Raw genomic sequence first — 23,176 nt, 5'->3', positions numbered from 1 at the left:
AAAAATATTTATTTTTGATCTGGTAGACCTACAGTTTATAATGTAAAATCCTGTTTAATTTAAATATCTGCTGAAATACAATGTGAGTTCTTTTGTACTGTATTGCAGTACAAGGTGTGAAGTACATGTAAGTTTAAAGAATCTAGTTACAATAATTTACATTTATCACTGTGTGAAATCAAGTTATTTATTATCGCTGAAAAATCAGTAAAAAAAAAGGATATAGATTTACCTTCACCTTGCTTATTTGTGTCATACAATTCTATAAAAAAACATTTTGAAAATATTAAATTACAGTGTATGTGATACTCATTTTTAGACATCCAGTTTGATGTAAATACATTTTTTCTATATCAATCCAATAAATCTAATTATTTCTGATATCAAATAAAATTATTCATTACAACTAGGGAGGATGTAGTTTAAAAAAGTACATTATTATTCCTAACGAACCTAACTTTTGACCTTTAACCAAAAAGAAAAGAAAACAGTATATTAGAAAATAAATTGTGTGCTACTTGTGTCTTTATGGATCTTGTTAGAACAAACTGTATACTTCTCTGTTTCAAACCAACTCATTTATTATTATTGAGTGTGCATTCAAATTAAAAATTACTTGACTTGATGTTTCTTGTGTTAAAGTGTGTTTGTTAGACACATGTCTTGGGCATACAGGTGCATCTAAAACATTATTTTTTATATCAAATTCAAAAATCTCATCAATTCGTCTTATCAAATACAATAATTCATTACAACTGCAGATGCAGTTTAAAAAAAATATTTATTTTTGATCTGGTAGACCTACAGTTTATAATGTAAAATCCTGTTTAATTTAAATATCTGCTGAAATACAATGTGAGTTCTTTTGTACTGTATTGCAGTACAAGGTGTGAAGTACATGTAAGTTTAAAGAATCTAGTTACAATAATTTACATTTATCACTGTGTGAAATCAAGTTATTTATTATCGCTGAAAAATCAGTAAAAAAAGATATAGATTTACCTTCACCTTGCTTATTTGTGTCATACAATTCTATAAAAAAACATTTTGAAAATATTACATTACAGTGTATGTGATACTCATTTTTTAGACATCCAGTTTGATGTAAATACAATTTTTCTATATCAATCCAATAAATCTAATTATTTCTGATATCAAATAAAATTATTCATTACAACTAGGGAGGAAGTAGTTTAAAAAAGTACATTATTATTCCTAACAAACCTAACTTTTGACCTTTAACCAAAAAGAAAAGAAAACAGTATATTATAAAATAAATTGTGTGCTACTTGTGTCTTTATGGATCTTGTTAGAACAAACTGTATACTTCTCTGTTTCAAACCAACTCATTTATTATTATTGAGTGTGCATTCAAATTAAAAATTACTTGACTTGATGTTTCTTGTGTTAAAGTGTGTTTGTTAGACACATGTCTTGGGCATACAGGTGCATCTAAAACATTATTTTTTATATCAAATTCAAAAATCTCATCAATTCGTCTTATCAAATACAATAATTCATTACAACTGCAGATGCAGTTTAAAAAAAATATTTATTTTTGATCTGGTAGACCTACAGTTTATAATGTAAAATCCTGTTTAATTTAAATATCTGCTGAAATATAATGTGAGTTCTTTTGTACTGTATTGCAGTACAAGGTGTGAAGTACATGTAAGTTTAAAGAATCTAGTTACAATAATTTACATTTATCACTGTGTGAAATCAAGTTATTTATTATCGCTGAAAAATCAGTAAAAAAAAGGATATAGATTTACCTTCACCTTGCTTATTTGTGTCATACAATTCTATAAAAAAACATTTTGAAAATATTACATTACAGTGTATGTGATACTCATTTTTTAGACATCCAGTTTGATGTAAATACAATTTTTCTATATCAATCCAATAAATCTAATTATTTCTGATATCAAATAAAATTATTCATTACAACTAGGGAGGAAGTAGTTTAAAAAAGTACATTATTATTCCTAACGAACCTAACTTTTGACCTTTAACCAAAAAGAAAAGAAAACAGTATATTAGAAAATAAATTGTGTGCTACTTGTGTCTTTATGGATCTTGTTAGAACAAACTGTATACTTCTCTGTTTCAAACCAACTCATTTATTATTATTGAGTGTGCATTCAAATTAAAAATTACTTGACTTGATGTTTCTTGTGTTAAAGTGTGTTTGTTAGACACATGTCTTGGGCATACAGGTGCATCTAAAACATTATTTTTTATATCAAATTCAAAAATCTCATCAATTCGTCTTATCAAATACAATAATTCATTACAACTGCAGATGCAGTTTAAAAAAAATATTTATTTTTGATCTGGTAGACCTACAGTTTATAATGTAAAATCCTGTTTAATTTAAATATCTGCTGAAATACAATGTGAGTTCTTTTGTACTGTATTGCAGTACAAGGTGTGAAGTACATGTAAGTTTAAAGAATCTAGTTACAATAATTTACATTTATCACTGTGTGAAATCAAGTTATTTATTATCGCTGAAAAATCAGTAAAAAAAAAGGATATAGATTTACCTTTACCTTGCTTATTTGTGTCATACAATTCTATAAAAAAACATTTTGAAAATATTAAATTACAGTGTATGTGATACTCATTTTTAGACATCCAGTTTGATGTAAATACATTTTTTCTATATCAATCCAATAAATCTAATTATTTCTGATATCAAATAAAATTATTCATTACAACTAGGGAGGATGTAGTTTAAAAAAGTACATTATTATTCCTAACGAACCTAACTTTTGACCTTTAACCAAAAAGAAAAGAAAACAGTATATTAGAAAATAAATTGTGTGCTACTTGTGTCTTTATGGATCTTGTTAGAACAAACTGTATACTTCTCTGTTTCAAACCAACTCATTTATTATTATTGAGTGTGCATTCAAATTAAAAATTACTTGACTTGATGTTTCTTGTGTTAAAGTGTGTTTGTTAGACACATGTCTTGGGCATACAGGTGCATCTAAAACATTATTTTTTATATCAAATTCAAAAATCTCATCAATTCGTCTTATCAAATACAATAATTCATTACAACTGCAGATGCAGTTTAAAAAAAATATTTATTTTTGATCTGGTAGACCTACAGTTTATAATGTAAAATCCTGTTTAATTTAAATATCTGCTGAAATACAATGTGAGTTCTTTTGTACTGTATTGCAGTACAAGGTGTGAAGTACATGTAAGTTTAAAGAATCTAGTTACAATAATTTACATTTATCACTGTGTGAAATCAAGTTATTTATTATCGCTGAAAAATCAGTAAAAAAAGATATAGATTTACCTTCACCTTGCTTATTTGTGTCATACAATTCTATAAAAAAACATTTTGAAAATATTACATTACAGTGTATGTGATACTCATTTTTTAGACATCCAGTTTGATGTAAATACAATTTTTCTATATCAATCCAATAAATCTAATTATTTCTGATATCAAATAAAATTATTCATTACAACTAGGGAGGAAGTAGTTTAAAAAAGTACATTATTATTCCTAACGAACCTAACTTTTGACCTTTAACCAAAAAGAAAAGAAAACAGTATATTAGAAAATAAATTGTGTGCTACTTGTGTCTTTATGGATCTTGTTAGAACAAACTGTATACTTCTCTGTTTCAAACCAACTCATTTATTATTATTGAGTGTGCATTCAAATTAAAAATTACTTGACTTGATGTTTCTTGTGTTAAAGTGTGTTTGTTAGACACATGTCTTGGGCATACAGGTGCATCTAAAACATTATTTTTTATATCAAATTCAAAAATCTCATCAATTCGTCTTATCAAATACAATAATTCATTACAACTGCAGATGCAGTTTAAAAAAAATATTTATTTTTGATCTGGTAGACCTACAGTTTATAATGTAAAATCCTGTTTAATTTAAATATCTGCTGAAATACAATGTGAGTTCTTTTGTACTGTATTGCAGTACAAGGTGTGAAGTACATGTAAGTTTAAAGAATCTAGTGACAATAATTTACATTTATCACTGTGTGAAATCAAGTTATTTATTATCGCTGAAAAATCAGTAAAAAAACGATATAGATTTACCTTCACCTTGCTTATTTGTGTCATACAATTCTATAAAAAAACATTTTGAAAATATTACATTACAGTGTATGTGATACTCATTTTTTAGACATCCAGTTTGATGTAAATACATTTTTTTCTATATCAATCCAATAAATCTAATTATTTCTGATATCAAATAAAATTATTCATTACAACTAGGGAGGATGTAGTTTAAAAAAGTACATTATTATTTCTAATGAACCTAACGTTTGACCTTTAACCAAAAAGAAAAGAAAACAGTATATTAGAAAATAAATTGTGTGCTACTTGTGTCTTTATGGATCTTGTTAGAACAAACTGTATACTTCTCTGTTTCAAACCAACTCATTTATTATTATTGAGTGTGCATTCAAATTAAAAATTACTTGACTTGATGTTTCTTGTGTTAAAGTGTGTTTGTTAGACACATGTCTTGGGCATACAGGTGCATCTAAAACATTATTTTTTATATCAAAATCAAAAATCTCATCAATTCGTCTTATCAAATACAATAATTCATTACAACTGCAGATGCAGTTTAAAAAAAATATTTATTTTTGATCTGGTAGACCTACAGTTTATAATGTAAAATCCTGTTTAATTTAAATATCTGCTGAAATACAATTTGAGTTCTTTTGTACTGTATTGCAGTACAAAGTGTGAAGTACATGTAAGTTTAAAGAATCTAGTTACAATAATTTACATTTATCACTGTGTGAAATCAAGTTATTTATTATCGCTGAAAAATCAGTAAAAAAAAGGATATAGATTTACCTTCACCTTGCTTATTTGTGTCATACAATTCTATAAAAAAACATTTTGAAAATATTACATTACAGTGTATGTGATACTCATTTTTTAGACATCCAGTTTGATGTAAATACAATTTTTCTATATCAATCCAATAAATCTAATTATTTCTGATATCAAATAAAATTATTCATTACAACTAGGGAGGAAGTAGTTTAAAAAAGTACATTATTATTCCTAACGAACCTAACTTTTGACCTTTAACCAAAAAGAAAAGAAAACAGTATATTAGAAAATAAATTGTGTGCTACTTGTGTCTTTATGGATCTTGTTAGAACAAACTGTATACTTCTCTGTTTCAAACCAACTCATTTATTATTATTGAGTGTGCATTCAAATTAAAAATTACTTGACTTGATGTTTCTTGTGTTAAAGTGTGTTTGTTAGACACATGTCTTGGGCATACAGGTGCATCTAAAACATTATTTTTTATATCAAATTCAAAAATCTCATCAATTCGTCTTATCAAATACAATAATTCATTACAACTGCAGATGCAGTTTAAAAAAAATATTTATTTTTGATCTGGTAGACCTACAGTTTATAATGTAAAATCCTGTTTAATTTAAATATCTGCTGAAATACAATGTGAGTTCTTTTGTACTGTATTGCAGTACAAGGTGTGAAGTACATGTAAGTTTAAAGAATCTAGTTACAATAATTTACATTTATCACTGTGTGAAATCAAGTTATTTATTATCGCTGAAAAATCAGTAAAAAAAGGATATAGATTTACCTTCACCTTGCTTATTTGTGTCATACAATTCTATTAAAAAACATTTTTAAAATATTACATTACAGTGTATGTGATACTCATTTTTTAGACCTCCAGTTTGATGTTAATACATTTTTTTCTATATCAATCCAATAAATCTAATTATTTCTGATATCAAATAAAATTATTCATTACAACTAGGGAGGATGTAGTTTAAAAAAGTACATTATTATTCCTAACGAACCTAACTTTTGACCTTTAACCAAAAAGAAAATAAAACAGTATATTAGAAAATAAATTGTGTGCTACTTGTGTCTTTATGGATCTTGTTAGAACAAACTGTATACTTCTCTGTTTCAAACCAACTCATTTATTATTATTGAGTGTGCATTCAAATTAAAAATTACTTGACTTGATGTTTCTTGTGTTAAAGTGTGTTTGTTAGACACATGTCTTGGGCATACAGGTGCATCTAAAACATTATTTTTTATATCAAATTCAAAAATCTCATCAATTCGTCTTATCAAATACAATACTTCATTACAACTGCAGATGCAGTTTAAAAAAAATATTTATTTTTGATCTGGTAGACCTACAGTTTATAATGTAAAATCCTGTTTAATTTAAATATCTGCTGAAATACAATGTGAGTTCTTTTGTACTGTATTGCAGTACAAGGTGTGAAGTACATGTAAGTTTAAAGAATCTAGTTACAATAATTTACATTTATCACTGTGTGAAATCAAGTTATTTATTATCGCTGAAAAATCAGTAAAAAAAGGATATAGATTTACCTTCACCTTGCTTATTTGTGTCATACAATTCTATAAAAAAACATTTTGAAAATATTACATTACAGTGTATGTGATACTCATTTTTTAGACATCCAGTTTGATGTAAATACATTTTTTTCTATATCAATCCAATAAATCTAATTATTTCTGATATCAAATAAAATTATTCATTACAACTAGGGAGGATGTAGTTTAAAAAAGTACATTATTATTCCTAACGAACCTAACTTTTGACCTTTAACCAAAAAGAAAATAAAACAGTATATTAGAAAATAAATTGTGTGCTACTTGTGTCTTTATGGATCTTGTTAGAACAAACTGTATACTTCTCTGTTTCAAACCAACTCATTTATTATTATTGAGTGTGCATTCAAATTAAAAATTACTTGACTTGATGTTTCTTGTGTTAAAGTGTGTTTGTTAGACACATGTCTTGGGCATACAGGTGCATCTAAAACATTATTTTTTATATCAAATTCAAAAATCTCATCAATTCGTCTTATCAAATACAATAATTCATTACAACTGCAGATGCAGTTTAAAAAAAATATTTATTTTTGATCTGGTAGACCTACAGTTTATAATGTAAAATCCTGTTTAATTTAAATATCTGCTGAAATACAATGTGAGTTCTTTTGTACTGTATTGAAGTACAAGGTGTGAAGTACATGTAAGTTTAAAGAATCTAGTTACAATAATTTACATTTATCACTGTGTGAAATCAAGTTATTTATTATCGCTGAAAAATCAGTAAAAAAAGGATATAGATTTACCTTCACCTTGCTTATTTGTGTCATACAATTCTATAAAAAAACATTTTGAAAATATTACATTACAGTGTATGTGATGCTCATTTTTTAGACATCCAGTTTGATGTAAATACATTTTTTCTATATCAATCCAATAAATCTAATTATTTCTGATATCAAATAAAATTATTCATTACAACTAGGGAGGATGTAGTTTAAAAATACAGTATTATTCCTAACGAACCTAACTTTTGACCTTTAACCAAAAAGAAAATAAAACAGTATATTAGAAAATAAATTGTGTGCTACTTGTGTCTTTATGGATCTTGTTAGAACAAACTGTATACTTCTCTGTTTCAAACCAACTCATTTATTATTATTGAGTGTGCATTCAAATTAAAAATTACTTGACTTGATGTTTCTTGTGTTAAAGTGTGTTTGTTAGACACATGTCTTGGGCATACAGGTGCATCTAAAACATTATTTTTTATATCAAATTCAAAAATCTCATCAATTCGTCTTATCAAATACAATAATTTATTACAACTGCAGATGCAGTTTAAAAAAATATTTATTTTTGATCTGGTAGACCTACAGTTTATAATGTAAAATCCTGTTTAATTTAAATATCTGCTGAAATACAATGTGAGTTCTTTTGTACTGTATTGCAGTACAAGGTGTGAAGTACATGTAAGTTTAAAGAATCTAGTTACAATAATTTACATTTATCACTGTGTGAAATCAAGTTATTTATTATCGCTGAAAAATCAGTAAAAAAAAGGATATAGATTTACCTTCACCTTGCTTATTTGTGTCATACAATTCTATAAAAAACATTTTGAAAATATTACATTACAGTGTATGTGATACTCATTTTTTAGACATCCAGTTTGATGTAAATACATTTTTTTCTATATCAATCCAATAAATCTAATTATTTCTGATATCAAATAAAATTATTCATTACAACTAGGGAGGATGTAGTTTAAAAAAGTACATTATTATTCCTAACGTACCTAACTTTTGACTTTAACCAAAAAGAAAATAAAACAGTATATTAGAAAATAAATTGTGTGCTAATTGTGTCTTTATGGATCTTGTTAGAACAAACTGTATACTTCTCTGTTTCAAACCAACTCATTTATTATTATTGAGTGTGCATTCAAATTAAAAATTACTTGACTTGATGTTTCTTGTGTTAAAGTGTGTTTGTTAGACACATGTCTTGGACATACAGGTGCATCTAAAACATTATTTTTTATATCAAATTCAAAAATCTCATCAATTCGTCTTATCAAATACAATAATTTATTACAACTGCAGATGCAGTTTAAAAAATATTTATTTTTGATCTGGTAGACCTACAGTTTATAATGTAAAATCCTGTTTAATTTAAATATCTGCTGAAATACAATGTGAGTTCTTTTGTACTGTATTGCAGTACAAGGTGTGAAGTACATGTAAGTTTAAAGAATCTAGTTACAATAATTTACATTTATCACTGTGTGAAATCAAGTTATTTATTATCGCTGAAAAATCAGTAAAAAAAAGGATATAGATTTACCTTCACCTTGCTTATTTGTGTCATACAATTCTATAAAAAAACATTTTGAAAATATTACATTACAGTGTATGTGATACTCATTTTTTAGACATCCAGTTTTATGTAAATACATTTTTTCTATATCAATCCAATAAATCTAATTATTTCTGATATCAAATAAAATTATTCATTACAACTAGGGAGGATGTAGTTTAAAAAAGTACATTATTATTCCTAACGAACCTAACTTTTGACCTTTAACCAAAAAGAAAATAAAACAGTATATTAGAAAATAAATTGTGTGCTACTTGTGTCTTTATGGATCTTGTTAGAACAAACTGTATACTTCTCTGTTTCAAACCAACTCATTTATTATTATTGAGTGTGCATTCAAATTAAAAATTACTTGACTTGATGTTTCTTGTGTTAAAGTGTGTTTGTTAGACACATGTCTTGGACATACAGGTGCATCTAAAACATTATTTTTTATATCAAATTCAAAAATCTCATCAATTCGTCTTATCAAATACAATAATTTATTACAACTGCAGATGCAGTTTAAAAAAATATTTATTTTTGATCTGGTAGACCTACAGTTTATAATGTAAAATCCTGTTTAATTTAAATATCTGCTGAAATACAATGTGAGTTCTTTTGTACTGTATTGCAGTACAAGGTGTGAAGTACATGTAAGTTTAAAGAATCTAGTTACAATAATTTACATTTATCACTGTGTGAAATCAAGTTATTTATTATCGCTGAAAAATCAGTAAAAAAAAGGATATAGATTTACCTTCACCTTGCTTATTTGTGTCATACAATTCTATAAAAAAACATTTTGAAAATATTACATTACAGTGTATGTGATACTCATTTTTTAGACATCCAGTTTGATGTAAATAATTTTTTTCTATATCAATCCAAAAAAATCTAATTATTTCTGATATCAAATAAAATTATTCATTACAACTAGGGAGGATGTAGTTTAAAAAGTACATTATTATTCCTAACGAACCTAACTTTTGACCTTTAACCAAAAATAAAATAAAACAGTATATTAGAAAATAAATTGTGTGCTACTTGTGTCTTTATGGATCTTGTTAGAACAAACTGTATTCTTCTCTGTTTCAAACCAACTCATTTATTATTATTGAGTGTGCATTCAAATAAAAAATTACTTGACTTGATGTTTCTTGTGTTAAAGTGTGTTTGTTAGACACATGTCTTGGGCATACCGGTGCATCTAAAACATTATTTTTTATATCAAATTCAAAAATCTCATCAATTCGTCTTATCAAATACAATAATTTATTACAACTGCAGATGCAGTTTAAAAAAAATATTTATTTTTGATCTGGTAGACCTACAGTTTATAATGTGAAATCCTGTTTAATTTAAATATCTGCTGAAATACAATGTGAGTTCTTTTGTACTGTATTGCAGTACAAGGTGTGAAGTACATGTAAGTTTAAAGAATCTAGTTATAATAATTTACATTTATCACTGTGTGAAATCAAGTTATTTATTATCGCTGAAAAATCAGTAAAAAAAAGGATATAGATTTACCTTCACCTTGCTTATTTGTGTCATACAATTCTATAAAAAAACATTTTGAAAATATTACATTACAGTGTATGTGATACTCATTTTTTAGACATCCAGTTTGATGTAAATAATTTTTTTCTATATCAATCCAAAAAAATCTAATTATTTCTGATATCAAATAAAATTATTCATTACAACTAGGGAGGATGTAGTTTAAAAAGTACATTATTATTCCTAACGAACCTAACTTTTGACCTTTAACCAAAAATAAAATAAAACAGTATATTAGAAAATAAATTGTGTGCTACTTGTGTCTTTATGGATCTTGTTAGAACAAACTGTATACTTCTCTGTTTCAAACCAACTCATTTATTATTATTGAGTGTGCATTCAAATAAAAAATTACTTGACTTGATGTTTCTTGTGTTAAAGTGTGTTTGTTAGACACATGTCTTGGGCATACAGGTGCATCTAAAACATTATTTTTTATATCAAATTCAAAAATCTCATCAATTCGTCTTATCAAATACAATAATTTATTACAACTGCAGATGCAGTTTAAAAAAATATTTATTTTTGATCTGGTAGACCTACAGTTTATAATGTGAAATCCTGTTTAATTTAAATATCTGCTGAAATACAATGTGAGTTCTTTTGTACTGTATTGCAGTACAAGGTGTGAAGTACATGTAAGTGTAAAGAATCTAGTTACAATAATTTACATTTATCACTGTGTGAAATCAAGTTATTTATTATCGCTGAAAAATCAGTAAAAAAAAGGATATCGATTTACCTTCACCTTGCTTATTTGTGTCATACAATTCTATAAAAAAACATTTTGAAAATATCACATTACAGTGTATGTGATACTCATTTTTTAGACATCCAGTTTGATGTAAATACATTTTTTCTATATCAATCCAATAAATCTAATTATTTCTGATATCAAATAAAATTATTCATTACAACTAGGGAGGATGTAGTTTAAAAAAGTACATTATTATTCCTAACGAACCTAACTTTTGACCTTTAACCAAAAAGAAAATAAAACAGTACATTAGAAAATAAATTGTGTGCTACTTGTGTCTTTATGGATCTTGTTAGAACAAACTGTATTCTTCTCTGTTTCAAACCAACTCATTTATTATTATTATTGAGTGTGCATTCAAATAAAAAATTACTTGACTTGATGTTTCTTGTGTTAAAGTGTGTTTGTTAGACACATGTCTTGGGCATACAGGTGCATCTAAAACATTATTTTTTATATCAAATTCAAAAATCTCATCAATTCGTCTTATCAAATACAATAATTTATTACAACTGCAGATGCAGTTTAAAAAAATATTTATTTTTGATCTGGTAGACCTACAGTTTATAATGTAAAATCCTGTTTAATATAAATATCTGCTGAAATACAATGTGAGTTCTTTTGTACTGTATTGCAGTACAAGGTGTGAAGTACATGTAAGTTTAAAGAATCTAGTTACAATAATTTACATTTATCACTGTGTGAAATCAAGTTATTTATTATCGCTGAAAAATCAGTAAAAAAAAGGATATAGATTTACCTTCACCTTGCTTATTTGTGTCATACAATTCTATAAAAAAACATTTTGAAAATATTACATTACAGTGTATGTGATACTCATTTTTTAGACATCCAGTTTGATGTAAATACATTTTTTCTATATCAATCCAATAAATCTAATTATTTCTGATATCAAATAAAATTATTCATTACAACTAGGGAGGATGTAGTTTAAAAAAGTACATTATTATTCCTAACGAACCTAACTTTTGACCTTTAACAAAAAAGAAAATAAAACAGTATATTAGAAAATAAATTGTGTGCTACTTGTGTCTTTATGGATCTTGTTAGAACAAACTGTATTCTTCTCTGTTTCAAACCAACTCATTTATTATTATTGAGTGTGCATTCAAATAAAAAATTACTTGACTTGATGTTTCTTGTGTTAAAGTGTGTTTGTTAGACACATGTCTTGGGCATACAGGTGCATCTAAAACATTATTTTTTATATCAAATTCAAAAATCTCATCAATTCGTCTTATCAAATACAATAATTTATTACAACTGCAGATGCAGTTTAAAAAAATATTTATTTTTGATCTGGTAGACCTACAGTTTATAATGTAAAATCCTGTTTAATTTAAATATCTGCTGAAATACAATGTGAGTTCTTTTGTACTGTATTGCAGTACAAGGTGTGAAGTACATGTAAGTTTAAAGAATCTAGTTACAATAATTTACATTTATCACTGTGTGAAATCAAGTTATTTATTATCGCTGAAAAATCAGTAAAAAAAAGGATATAGATTTACCTTCACCTTGCTTATTTGTGTCATACAATTCTATAAAAAAACATTTTGAAAATATTACATTACAGTGTATGTGATACTCATTTTTAGACATCCAGTTTGATGTAAATACATTTTTTCTATATCAATCCAATAAATCTAATTATTTCTGATATCAAATAAAATTATTCATTACAACTAGGGAGGATGTAGTTTAAAAAAGTACATTATTATTCCTAACGAACCTAACTTTTGACCTTTAACCAAAAAGAAAATAAAACAGTATATTAGAAAATAAATTGTGTGCTAATTGTGTCTTTATGGATCTTGTTAGAACAAACTGTATACTTCTCTGTTTCAAACCAACTCATTTATTATTATTGAGTGTGCATTCAAATTAAAAATTACTTGACTTGATGTTTCTTGTGTTAAAGTGTGTTTGTTAGACACATGTCTTGGACATACAGGTGCATCTAAAACATTATTTTTTATATCAAATTCAAAAATCTCATCAATTCGTCTTATCAAATACAATAATTTATTACAACTGCAGATGCAGTTTAAAAAATATTTATTTTTGATCTGGTAGACCTACAGTTTATAATGTAAAATCCTGTTTAATTTAAATATCTGCTGAAATACAATGTGAGTTCTTTTGTACTGTATTGCAGTACAAGGTGTGAAGTACATGTAAGTTTAAAGAATCTAGTTACAATAATTTACATTTATCACTGTGTGAAATCAAGTTATTTATTATCGCTGAAAAATCAGTAAAAAAAAGGATATAGATTTACCTTCACCTTGCTTATTTGTGTCATACAATTCTATAAAAAAACATTTTGAAAATATTACATTACAGTGTATGTGATACTCATTTTTTAGACATCCAGTTTGATGTAAATACATTTTTTCTATATCAATCCAATAAATCTAATTATTTCTGATATCAAATAAAATTATTCATTACAACTAGGGAGGATGTAGTTTAAAAAATTACATTATTATTCCTAACGAACCTAACTTTTGACCTTTAACCAAAAAGAATATAAAACAGTATATTAGAAAATAAATTGTGTGCTACTTGTGTCTTTATGGATCTTGTTAGAACAAACTGTATTCTTCTCTGTTTCAAACCAACTCATTTATTATTATTGAGTGTGCATTCAAATAAAAAATTACTTGACTTGATGTTTCTTGTGTTAAAGTGTGTTTGTTAGACACATGTCTTGGGCATACAGGTGCATCTAAAACATTATTTTTTATATCAAATTCAAAAATCTCATCAATTCGTCTTATCAAATACAATAATTTATTACAACTGCAGATGCAGTTTAAAAAAAAATATTTATTTTTGATCTGGTAGACCTACAGTTTATAATGTGAAATCCTGTTTAATTTAAATATCTGCTGAAATACAATGTGAGTTCTTTTGTACTGTATTGCAGTACAAGGTGTGAAGTACATGTAAGTTTAAAGAATCTAGTTACAATAATTTACATTTATCACTGTGTGAAATCAAGTTATTTATTATCGCTGAAAAATCAGTAAAAAAAAGGATATAGATTTACCTTCACCTTGCTTATTTGTGTCATACAATTCTATAAAAAAACATTTTGAAAATATTACATTACAGTGTATGTGATACTCATTTTTTAGACATCCAGTTTGATGTAAATAAATTTTTTCTATATCAATCCAATAAATCTAATTATTTCTGATATCAAATAAAATTATTCATTACAACTAGGGAGGATGTAGTTTAAAAAAGTACATTATTATTCCTAACGAACCTAACTTTTGACCTTTAACCAAAAAGAAAATAAAACAGTACATTAGAAAATAAATTGTGTGCTACTTGTGTCTTTATGGATCTTGTTAGAACAAACTGTATTCTTCTCTGTTTCAAACCAACTCATTTATTATTATTATTGAGTGTGCATTCAAATAAAAAATTACTTGACTTGATGTTTCTTGTGTTAAAGTGTGTTTGTTAGACACATGTCTTGGGCATACAGGTGCATCTAAAACATTATTTTTTATATCAAATTCAAAAATCTCATCAATTCGTCTTATCAAATACAATAATTTATTACAACTGCAGATGCAGTTTAAAAAATATTTATTTTTGATCTGGTAGACCTACAGTTTATAATGTAAAATCCTGTTTAATTTAAATATCTGCTGAAATACAATGTGAGTTCTTTTGTACTGTATTGCAGTACAAGGTGTGAAGTACATGTAAGTTTAAAGAATCTAGTTACAATAATTTACATTTATCACTGTGTGAAATCAAGTTATTTATTATCGCTGAAAAATCAGTAAAAAAAAGGATATAGATTTACCTTCACCTTGCTTATTTGTGTCATACAATTCTATAAAAAAACATTTTGAAAATATTACATTACAGTGTATGTGATACTCATTTTTTAGACATCCAGTTTTATGTAAATACATTTTTTCTATATCAATCCAATAAATCTAATTATTTCTGATATCAAATAAAATTATTCATTACAACTAGGGAGGATGTAGTTTAAAAAAGTACATTATTATTCCTAACGAACCTAACTTTTGACCTTTAACCAAAAATAAAATAAAACAGTATATTAGAAAATAAATTGTGTGCTACTTGTGTCTTTATGGATCTTGTTAGAACAAACTGTATTCTTCTCTGTTTCAAACCAACTCATTTATTATTATTGAGTGTGCATTCAAATAAAAAATTACTTGACTTGATGTTTCTTGTGTTAAAGTGTGTTTGTTAGACACATGTCTTGGGCATACCGGTGCATCTAAAACATTATTTTTTATATCAAATTCAAAAATCTCATCAATTCGTCTTATCAAATACAATAATTTATTACAACTGCAGATGCAGTTTAAAAAAAATATTTATTTTTGATCTGGTAGACCTACAGTTTATAATGTGAAATCCTGTTTAATTTAAATATCTGCTGAAATACAATGTGAGTTCTTTTGTACTGTATTGCAGTACAAGGTGTGAAGTACATGTAAGTTTAAAGAATCTAGTTATAATAATTTACATTTATCACTGTGTGAAATCAAGTTATTTATTATCGCTGAAAAATCAGTAAAAAAAAGGATATAGATTTACCTTCACCTTGCTTATTTGTGTCATACAATTCTATAAAAAAACATTTTGAAAATATTACATTACAGTGTATGTGATACTCATTTTTTAGACATCCAGTTTGATGTAAATAATTTTTTTCTATATCAATCCAAAAAAATCTAATTATTTCTGATATCAAATAAAATTATTCATTACAACTAGGGAGGATGTAGTTTAAAAAGTACATTATTATTCCTAACGAACCTAACTTTTGACCTTTAACCAAAAATAAAATAAAACAGTATATTAGAAAATAAATTGTGTGCTACTTGTGTCTTTATGGATCTTGTTAGAACAAACTGTATACTTCTCTGTTTCAAACCAACTCATTTATTATTATTGAGTGTGCATTCAAATAAAAAATTACTTGACTTGATGTTTCTTGTGTTAAAGTGTGTTTGTTAGACACATGTCTTGGGCATACAGGTGCATCTAAAACATTATTTTTTATATCAAATTCAAAAATCTCATCAATTCGTCTTATCAAATACAATAATTTATTACAACTGCAGATGCAGTTTAAAAAAATATTTATTTTTGATCTGGTAGACCTACAGTTTATAATGTGAAATCCTGTTTAATTTAAATATCTGCTGAAATACAATGTGAGTTCTTTTGTACTGTATTGCAGTACAAGGTGTGAAGTACATGTAAGTGTAAAGAATCTAGTTACAATAATTTACATTTATCACTGTGTGAAATCAAGTTATTTATTATCGCTGAAAAATCAGTAAAAAAAAGGATATCGATTTACCTTCACCTTGCTTATTTGTGTCATACAATTCTATAAAAAAACATTTTGAAAATATCACATTACAGTGTATGTGATACTCATTTTTTAGACATCCAGTTTGATGTAAATACATTTTTTCTATATCAATCCAATAAATCTAATTATTTCTGATATCAAATAAAATTATTCATTACAACTAGGGAGGATGTAGTTTAAAAAAGTACATTATTATTCCTAACGAACCTAACTTTTGACCTTTAACCAAAAAGAAAATAAAACAGTACATTAGAAAATAAATTGTGTGCTACTTGTGTCTTTATGGATCTTGTTAGAACAAACTGTATTCTTCTCTGTTTCAAAACAACTCATTTATTATTATTATTGAGTGTGCATTCAAATAAAAAATTACTTGACTTGATGTTTCTTGTGTTAAAGTGTGTTTGTTAGACACATGTCTTGGGCATACAGGTGCATCTAAAACATTATTTTTTATATCAAATTCAAAAATCTCATCAATTCGTCTTATCAAATACAATAATTTATTACAACTGCAGATGCAGTTTAAAAAAATATTTATTTTTGATCTGGTAGACCTACAGTTTATAATGTAAAATCCTGTTTAATATAAATATCTGCTGAAATACAATGTGAGTTCTTTTGTACTGTATTGCAGTACAAGGTGTGAAGTACATGTAAGTTTAAAGAATCTAGTTACAATAATTTACATTTATCACTGTGTGAAATCAAGTTATTTATTATCGCTGAAAAATCAGTAAAAAAAAGGATATAGATTTACCTTCACCTTGCTTATTTGTGTCATACAATTCTATAAAAAAACATTTTGAAAATATTACATTACAGTGTATGTGATACTCATTTTTTAGACATCCAGTTTGATGTAAATAAATTTTTTCTATATCAATCCAATAAATCTAATTATTTCTGATATCAAATAAAATTATTCATTACAACTAGGGAGGATGTAGTTTAAAAAAGTACATTATTATTCCTAACGAACCTAACTTTTGACCTTTAACAAAAAAGAAAATAAAACAGTATATTAGAAAATAAATTGTGTGCTACTTGTGTCTTTATGGATCTTGTTAGAACAAACTGTATTCTTCTCTGTTTCAAACCAACTCATTTATTATTATTGAGTGTGCATTCAAATAAAAAATTACTTGACTTGATGTTTCTTGTGTTAAAGTGTGTTTGTTAGACACATGTCTTGGGCATACAGGTGCATCTAAAACATTATTTTTTATATCAAATTCAAAAATCTCATCAATTCGTCTTATCAAATACAATAATTTATTACAACTGCAGATGCAGTTTAAAAAAATATTTATTTTTGATCTGGTAGACCTACAGTTTATAATGTAAAATCCTGTTTAATTTAAATATCTGCTGAAATACAATGTGAGTTCTTTTGTACTGTATTGCAGTACAAGGTGTGAAGTACATGTAAGTTTAAAGAATCTAGTTACAATAATTTACATTTATCACTGTGTGAAATCAAGTTATTTATTATCGCTGAAAAATCAGTAAAAAAAAGGATATAGATTTACCTTCACCTTGCTTATTTGTGTCATACAATTCTATAAAAAAACATTTTGAAAATATTACATTACAGTGTATGTGATACTCATTTTTAGACATCCAGTTTGATGTAAATACATTTTTTCTATATCAATCCAATAAATCTAATTATTTCTGATATCAAATAAAATTATTCATTACAACTAGGGAGGATGTAGTTTAAAAAAGTACATTATTATTCCTAACGAACCTAACTTTTGACCTTTAACCAAAAAGAAAATAAAACAGTATATTAGAAAATAAATTGTGTGCTAATTGTGTCTTTATGGATCTTGTTAGAACAAACTGTATACTTCTCTGTTTCAAACCAACTCATTTATTATTATTGAGTGTGCATTCAAATTAAAAATTACTTGACTTGATGTTTCTTGTGTTAAAGTGTGTTTGTTAGACACATGTCTTGGACATACAGGTGCATCTAAAACATTATTTTTTATATCAAATTCAAAAATCTCATCAATTCGTCTTATCAAATACAATAATTTATTACAACTGCAGATGCAGTTTAAAAAATATTTATTTTTGATCTGGTAGACCTACAGTTTATAATGTAAAATCCTGTTTAATTTAAATATCTGCTGAAATACAATGTGAGTTCTTTTGTACTGTATTGCAGTACAAGGTGTGAAGTACATGTAAGTTTAAAGAATCTAGTTACAATAATTTACATTTATCACTGTGTGAAATCAAGTTATTTATTATCGCTGAAAAATCAGTAAAAAAAAGGATATAGATTTACCTTCACCTTGCTTATTTGTGTCATACAATTCTATAAAAAAACATTTTGAAAATATTACATTACAGTGTATGTGATACTCATTTTTTAGACATCCAGTTTGATGTAAATACATTTTTTCTATATCAATCCAATAAATCTAATTATTTCTGATATCAAATAAAATTATTCATTACAACTAGGGAGGATGTAGTTTAAAAAATTACATTATTATTCCTAACGAACCTAACTTTTGACCTTTAACCAAAAAGAATATAAAACAGTATATTAGAAAATAAATTGTGTGCTACTTGTGTCTTTATGGATCTTGTTAGAACAAACTGTATTCTTCTCTGTTTCAAACCAACTCATTTATTATTATTGAGTGTGCATTCAAATAAAAAATTACTTGACTTGATGTTTCTTGTGTTAAAGTGTGTTTGTTAGACACATGTCTTGGGCATACAGGTGCATCTAAAACATTATTTTTTATATCAAATTCAAAAATCTCATCAATTCGTCTTATCAAATACAATAATTTATTACAACTGCAGATGCAGTTTAAAAAAAAATATTTATTTTTGATCTGGTAGACCTACAGTTTATAATGTGAAATCCTGTTTAATTTAAATATCTGCTGAAATACAATGTGAGTTCTTTTGTACTGTATTGCAGTACAAGGTGTGAAGTACATGTAAGTTTAAAGAATCTAGTTACAATAATTTACATTTATCACTGTGTGAAATCAAGTTATTTATTATCGCTGAAAAATCAGTAAAAAAAAGGATATAGATTTACCTTCACCTTGCTTATTTGTGTCATACAATTCTATAAAAAAACATTTTGAAAATATTACATTACAGTGTATGTGATACTCATTTTTTAGACATCCAGTTTGATGTAAATAAATTTTTTCTATATCAATCCAATAAATCTAATTATTTCTGATATCAAATAAAATTATTCATTACAACTAGGGAGGATGTAGTTTAAAAAAGTACATTATTATTCCTAACGAACCTAACTTTTGACCTTTAACCAAAAAGAAAATAAAACAGTACATTAGAAAATAAATTGTGTGCTACTTGTGTCTTTATGGATCTTGTTAGAACAAACTGTATTCTTCTCTGTTTCAAACCAACTCATTTATTATTATTATTGAGTGTGCATTCAAATAAAAAATTACTTGACTTGATGTTTCTTGTGTTAAAGTGTGTTTGTTAGACACATGTCTTGGGCATACAGGTGCATCTAAAACATTATTTTTTATATCAAATTCAAAAATCTCATCAATTCGTCTTATCAAATACAATAATTTATTACAACTGCAGATGCAGTTTAAAAAAATATTTATTTTTGATCTGGTAGACCTACAGTTTATAATGTAAAATCCTGTTTAATATAAATATCTGCTGAAATACAATGTGAGTTCTTTTGTACTGTATTGCAGTACAACGTGTGAAGTACATGTAAGTTTAAAGAATCTAGTTACAATAATTTACATTTATCACTGTGTGAAATCAAGTTATTTATTATCGCTGAAAAATCAGTAAAAAAAAGGATATAGATTTACCTTCACCTTGCTTATTTGTGTCATACAATTCTATAAAAAAACATTTTGAAAATATTACATTACAGTGTATGTGATACTCATTTTTTAGACATCCAGTTTGATGTAAATACATTTTTTCTATATCAATCCAATAAATCTAATTATTTCTGATATCAAATAAAATTATTCATTACAACTAGGGAGGATGTAGTTTAAAAAAGTACATTATTATTCCTAACGAACCTAACTTTTGACCTTTAACAAAAAAGAAAATAAAACAGTATATTAGAAAATAAATTGTGTGCTACTTGTGTCTTTATGGATCTTGTTAGAACAAACTGTATTCTTCTCTGTTTCAAACCAACTCATTTATTATTATTGAGTGTGCATTCAAATAAAAAATTACTTGACTTGATGTTTCTTGTGTTAAAGTGTGTTTGTTAGACACATGTCTTGGGCATACAGGTGCATCTAAAACATTATTTTTTATATCAAATTCAAAAATCTCATCAATTCGTCTTATCAAATACAATAATTTATTACAACTGCAGATGCAGTTTAAAAAAATATTTATTTTTGATCTGGTAGACCTACAGTTTATAATGTAAAATCCTGTTTAATATAAATATCTGCTGAAATACAATGTGAGTTCTTTTGTACTGTATTGCAGTACAAGGTGTGAAGTACATGTAAGTTTAAAGAATCTAGTTACAATAATTTACATTTATCACTGTGTGAAATCAAGTTATTTATTATCGCTGAAAAATCAGTAAAAAAAAAAGGATATAGATTTACCTTCACCTTGCTTATTTGTGTCATACAATTCTATAAAAAAACATTTTGAAAATATTACATTACAGTGTATGTGATACTCATTTTTTAGACATCCAGTTTGATGTAAATACATTTTTTCTATATCAATCCAATAAATCTAATTATTTCTGATATCAAATAAAATTATTCATTACAACTAGGGAGGATGTAGTTTAAAAAATTACATTATTATTCCTAACGAACCTAACTTTTGACCTTTAACCAAAAAGAATATAAAACAGTATATTAGAAAATAAATTGTGTGCTACTTGTGTCTTTATGGATCTTGTTAGAACAAACTGTATACTTCTCTGTTTCAAACCAACTCATTTATTATTATTGAGTGTGCATTCAAATTAAAAATTACTTGACTTGATGTTTCTTGTGTTAAAGTGTGTTTGTTAGACACATGTCTTGGACATACAGGTGCATCTAAAACATTATTTTTTATATCAAATTCAAAAATCTCATCAATTCGTCTTATCAAATACAATAATTTATTACAACTGCAGATGCAGTTTAAAAAATATTTATTTTTGATCTGGTAGACCTACAGTTTATAATGTAAAATCCTGTTTAATTTAAATATCTGCTGAAATACAATGTGAGTTCTTTTGTACTGTATTGCAGTACAAGGTGTGAAGTACATGTAAGTTTAAAGAATCTAGTTACAATAATTTACATTTATCACTGTGTGAAATCAAGTTATTTATTATCGCTGAAAAATCAGTAAAAAAAAGGATATAGATTTACCTTCACCTTGCTTATTTGTGTCATACAATTCTATAAAAAAACATTTTGAAAATATTACATTACAGTGTATGTGATACTCATTTTTTAGACATCCAGTTTGATGTAAATACATTTTTTCTATATCAATCCAATAAATCTAATTATTTCTGATATCAAATAAAATTATTCATTACAACTAGGGAGGATGTAGTTTAAAAAAGTACATTATTATTCCTAACGAACCTAACTTTTGACCTTTAACCAAAAAGAAAATAAAACAGTATATTAGAAAATAAATTGTGTGCTACTTGTGTCTTTATGGATCTTGTTAGAACAAACTGTATACTTCTCTGTTTCAAACCAACTCATTTATTATTATTGAGTGTGCATTCAAATTAAAAATTACTTGACTTGATGTTTCTTGTGTTAAAGTGTGTTTGTTAGACACATGTCTTGGACATACAGGTGCATCTAAAACATTATTTTTTATATCAAATTCAAAAATCTCATCAATTCGTCTTATCAAATACAATAATTTATTACAACTGCAGATGCAGTTTAAAAAAATATTTATTTTTGATCTGGTAGACCTACAGTTTATAATGTAAAATCCTGTTTAATTTAAATATCTGCTGAAATACAATGTGAGTTCTTTTGTACTGTATTGCAGTACAAGGTGTGAAGTACATGTAAGTTTAAAGAATCTAGTTACAATAATTTACATTTATCACTGTGTGAAATCAAGTTATTTATTATCGCTGAAAAATCAGTAAAAAAAAGGATATAGATTTACCTTCACCTTGCTTATTTGTGTCATACAATTCTATAAAAAAACATTTTGAAAATATTACATTACAGTGTATGTGATACTCATTTTTTAGACATCCAGTTTGATGTAAATACATTTTTTCTATATCAATCCAATAAATCTAATTATTTCTGATATCAAATAAAATTATTCATTACAACTAGGGAGGATGTAGTTTAAAAAATTACATTATTATTCCTAACGAACCTAACTTTTGACCTTTAACCAAAAAGAATATAAAACAGTATATTAGAAAATAAATTGTGTGCTACTTGTGTCTTTATGGATCTTGTTAGAACAAACTGTATTCTTCTCTGTTTCAAACCAACTCATTTATTATTATTGAGTGTGCATTCAAATAAAAAATTACTTGACTTGATGTTTCTTGTGTTAAAGTGTGTTTGTTAGACACATGTCTTGGGCATACAGGTGCATCTAAAACATTATTTTTTATATCAAATTCAAAAATCTCATCAATTCGTCTTATCAAATACAATAATTTATTACAACTGCAGATGCAGTTTAAAA

Source organism: Pelobates fuscus, chromosome 3 (genome assembly GCF_036172605.1).
Source record: "Pelobates fuscus isolate aPelFus1 chromosome 3, aPelFus1.pri, whole genome shotgun sequence".
In the NCBI taxonomy this organism is placed as follows: domain Eukaryota; kingdom Metazoa; phylum Chordata; class Amphibia; order Anura; family Pelobatidae; genus Pelobates; species Pelobates fuscus.
The sequence above is the reverse complement of the archived record's forward strand: the minus strand, read 5'-3'. Positions refer to the sequence as shown.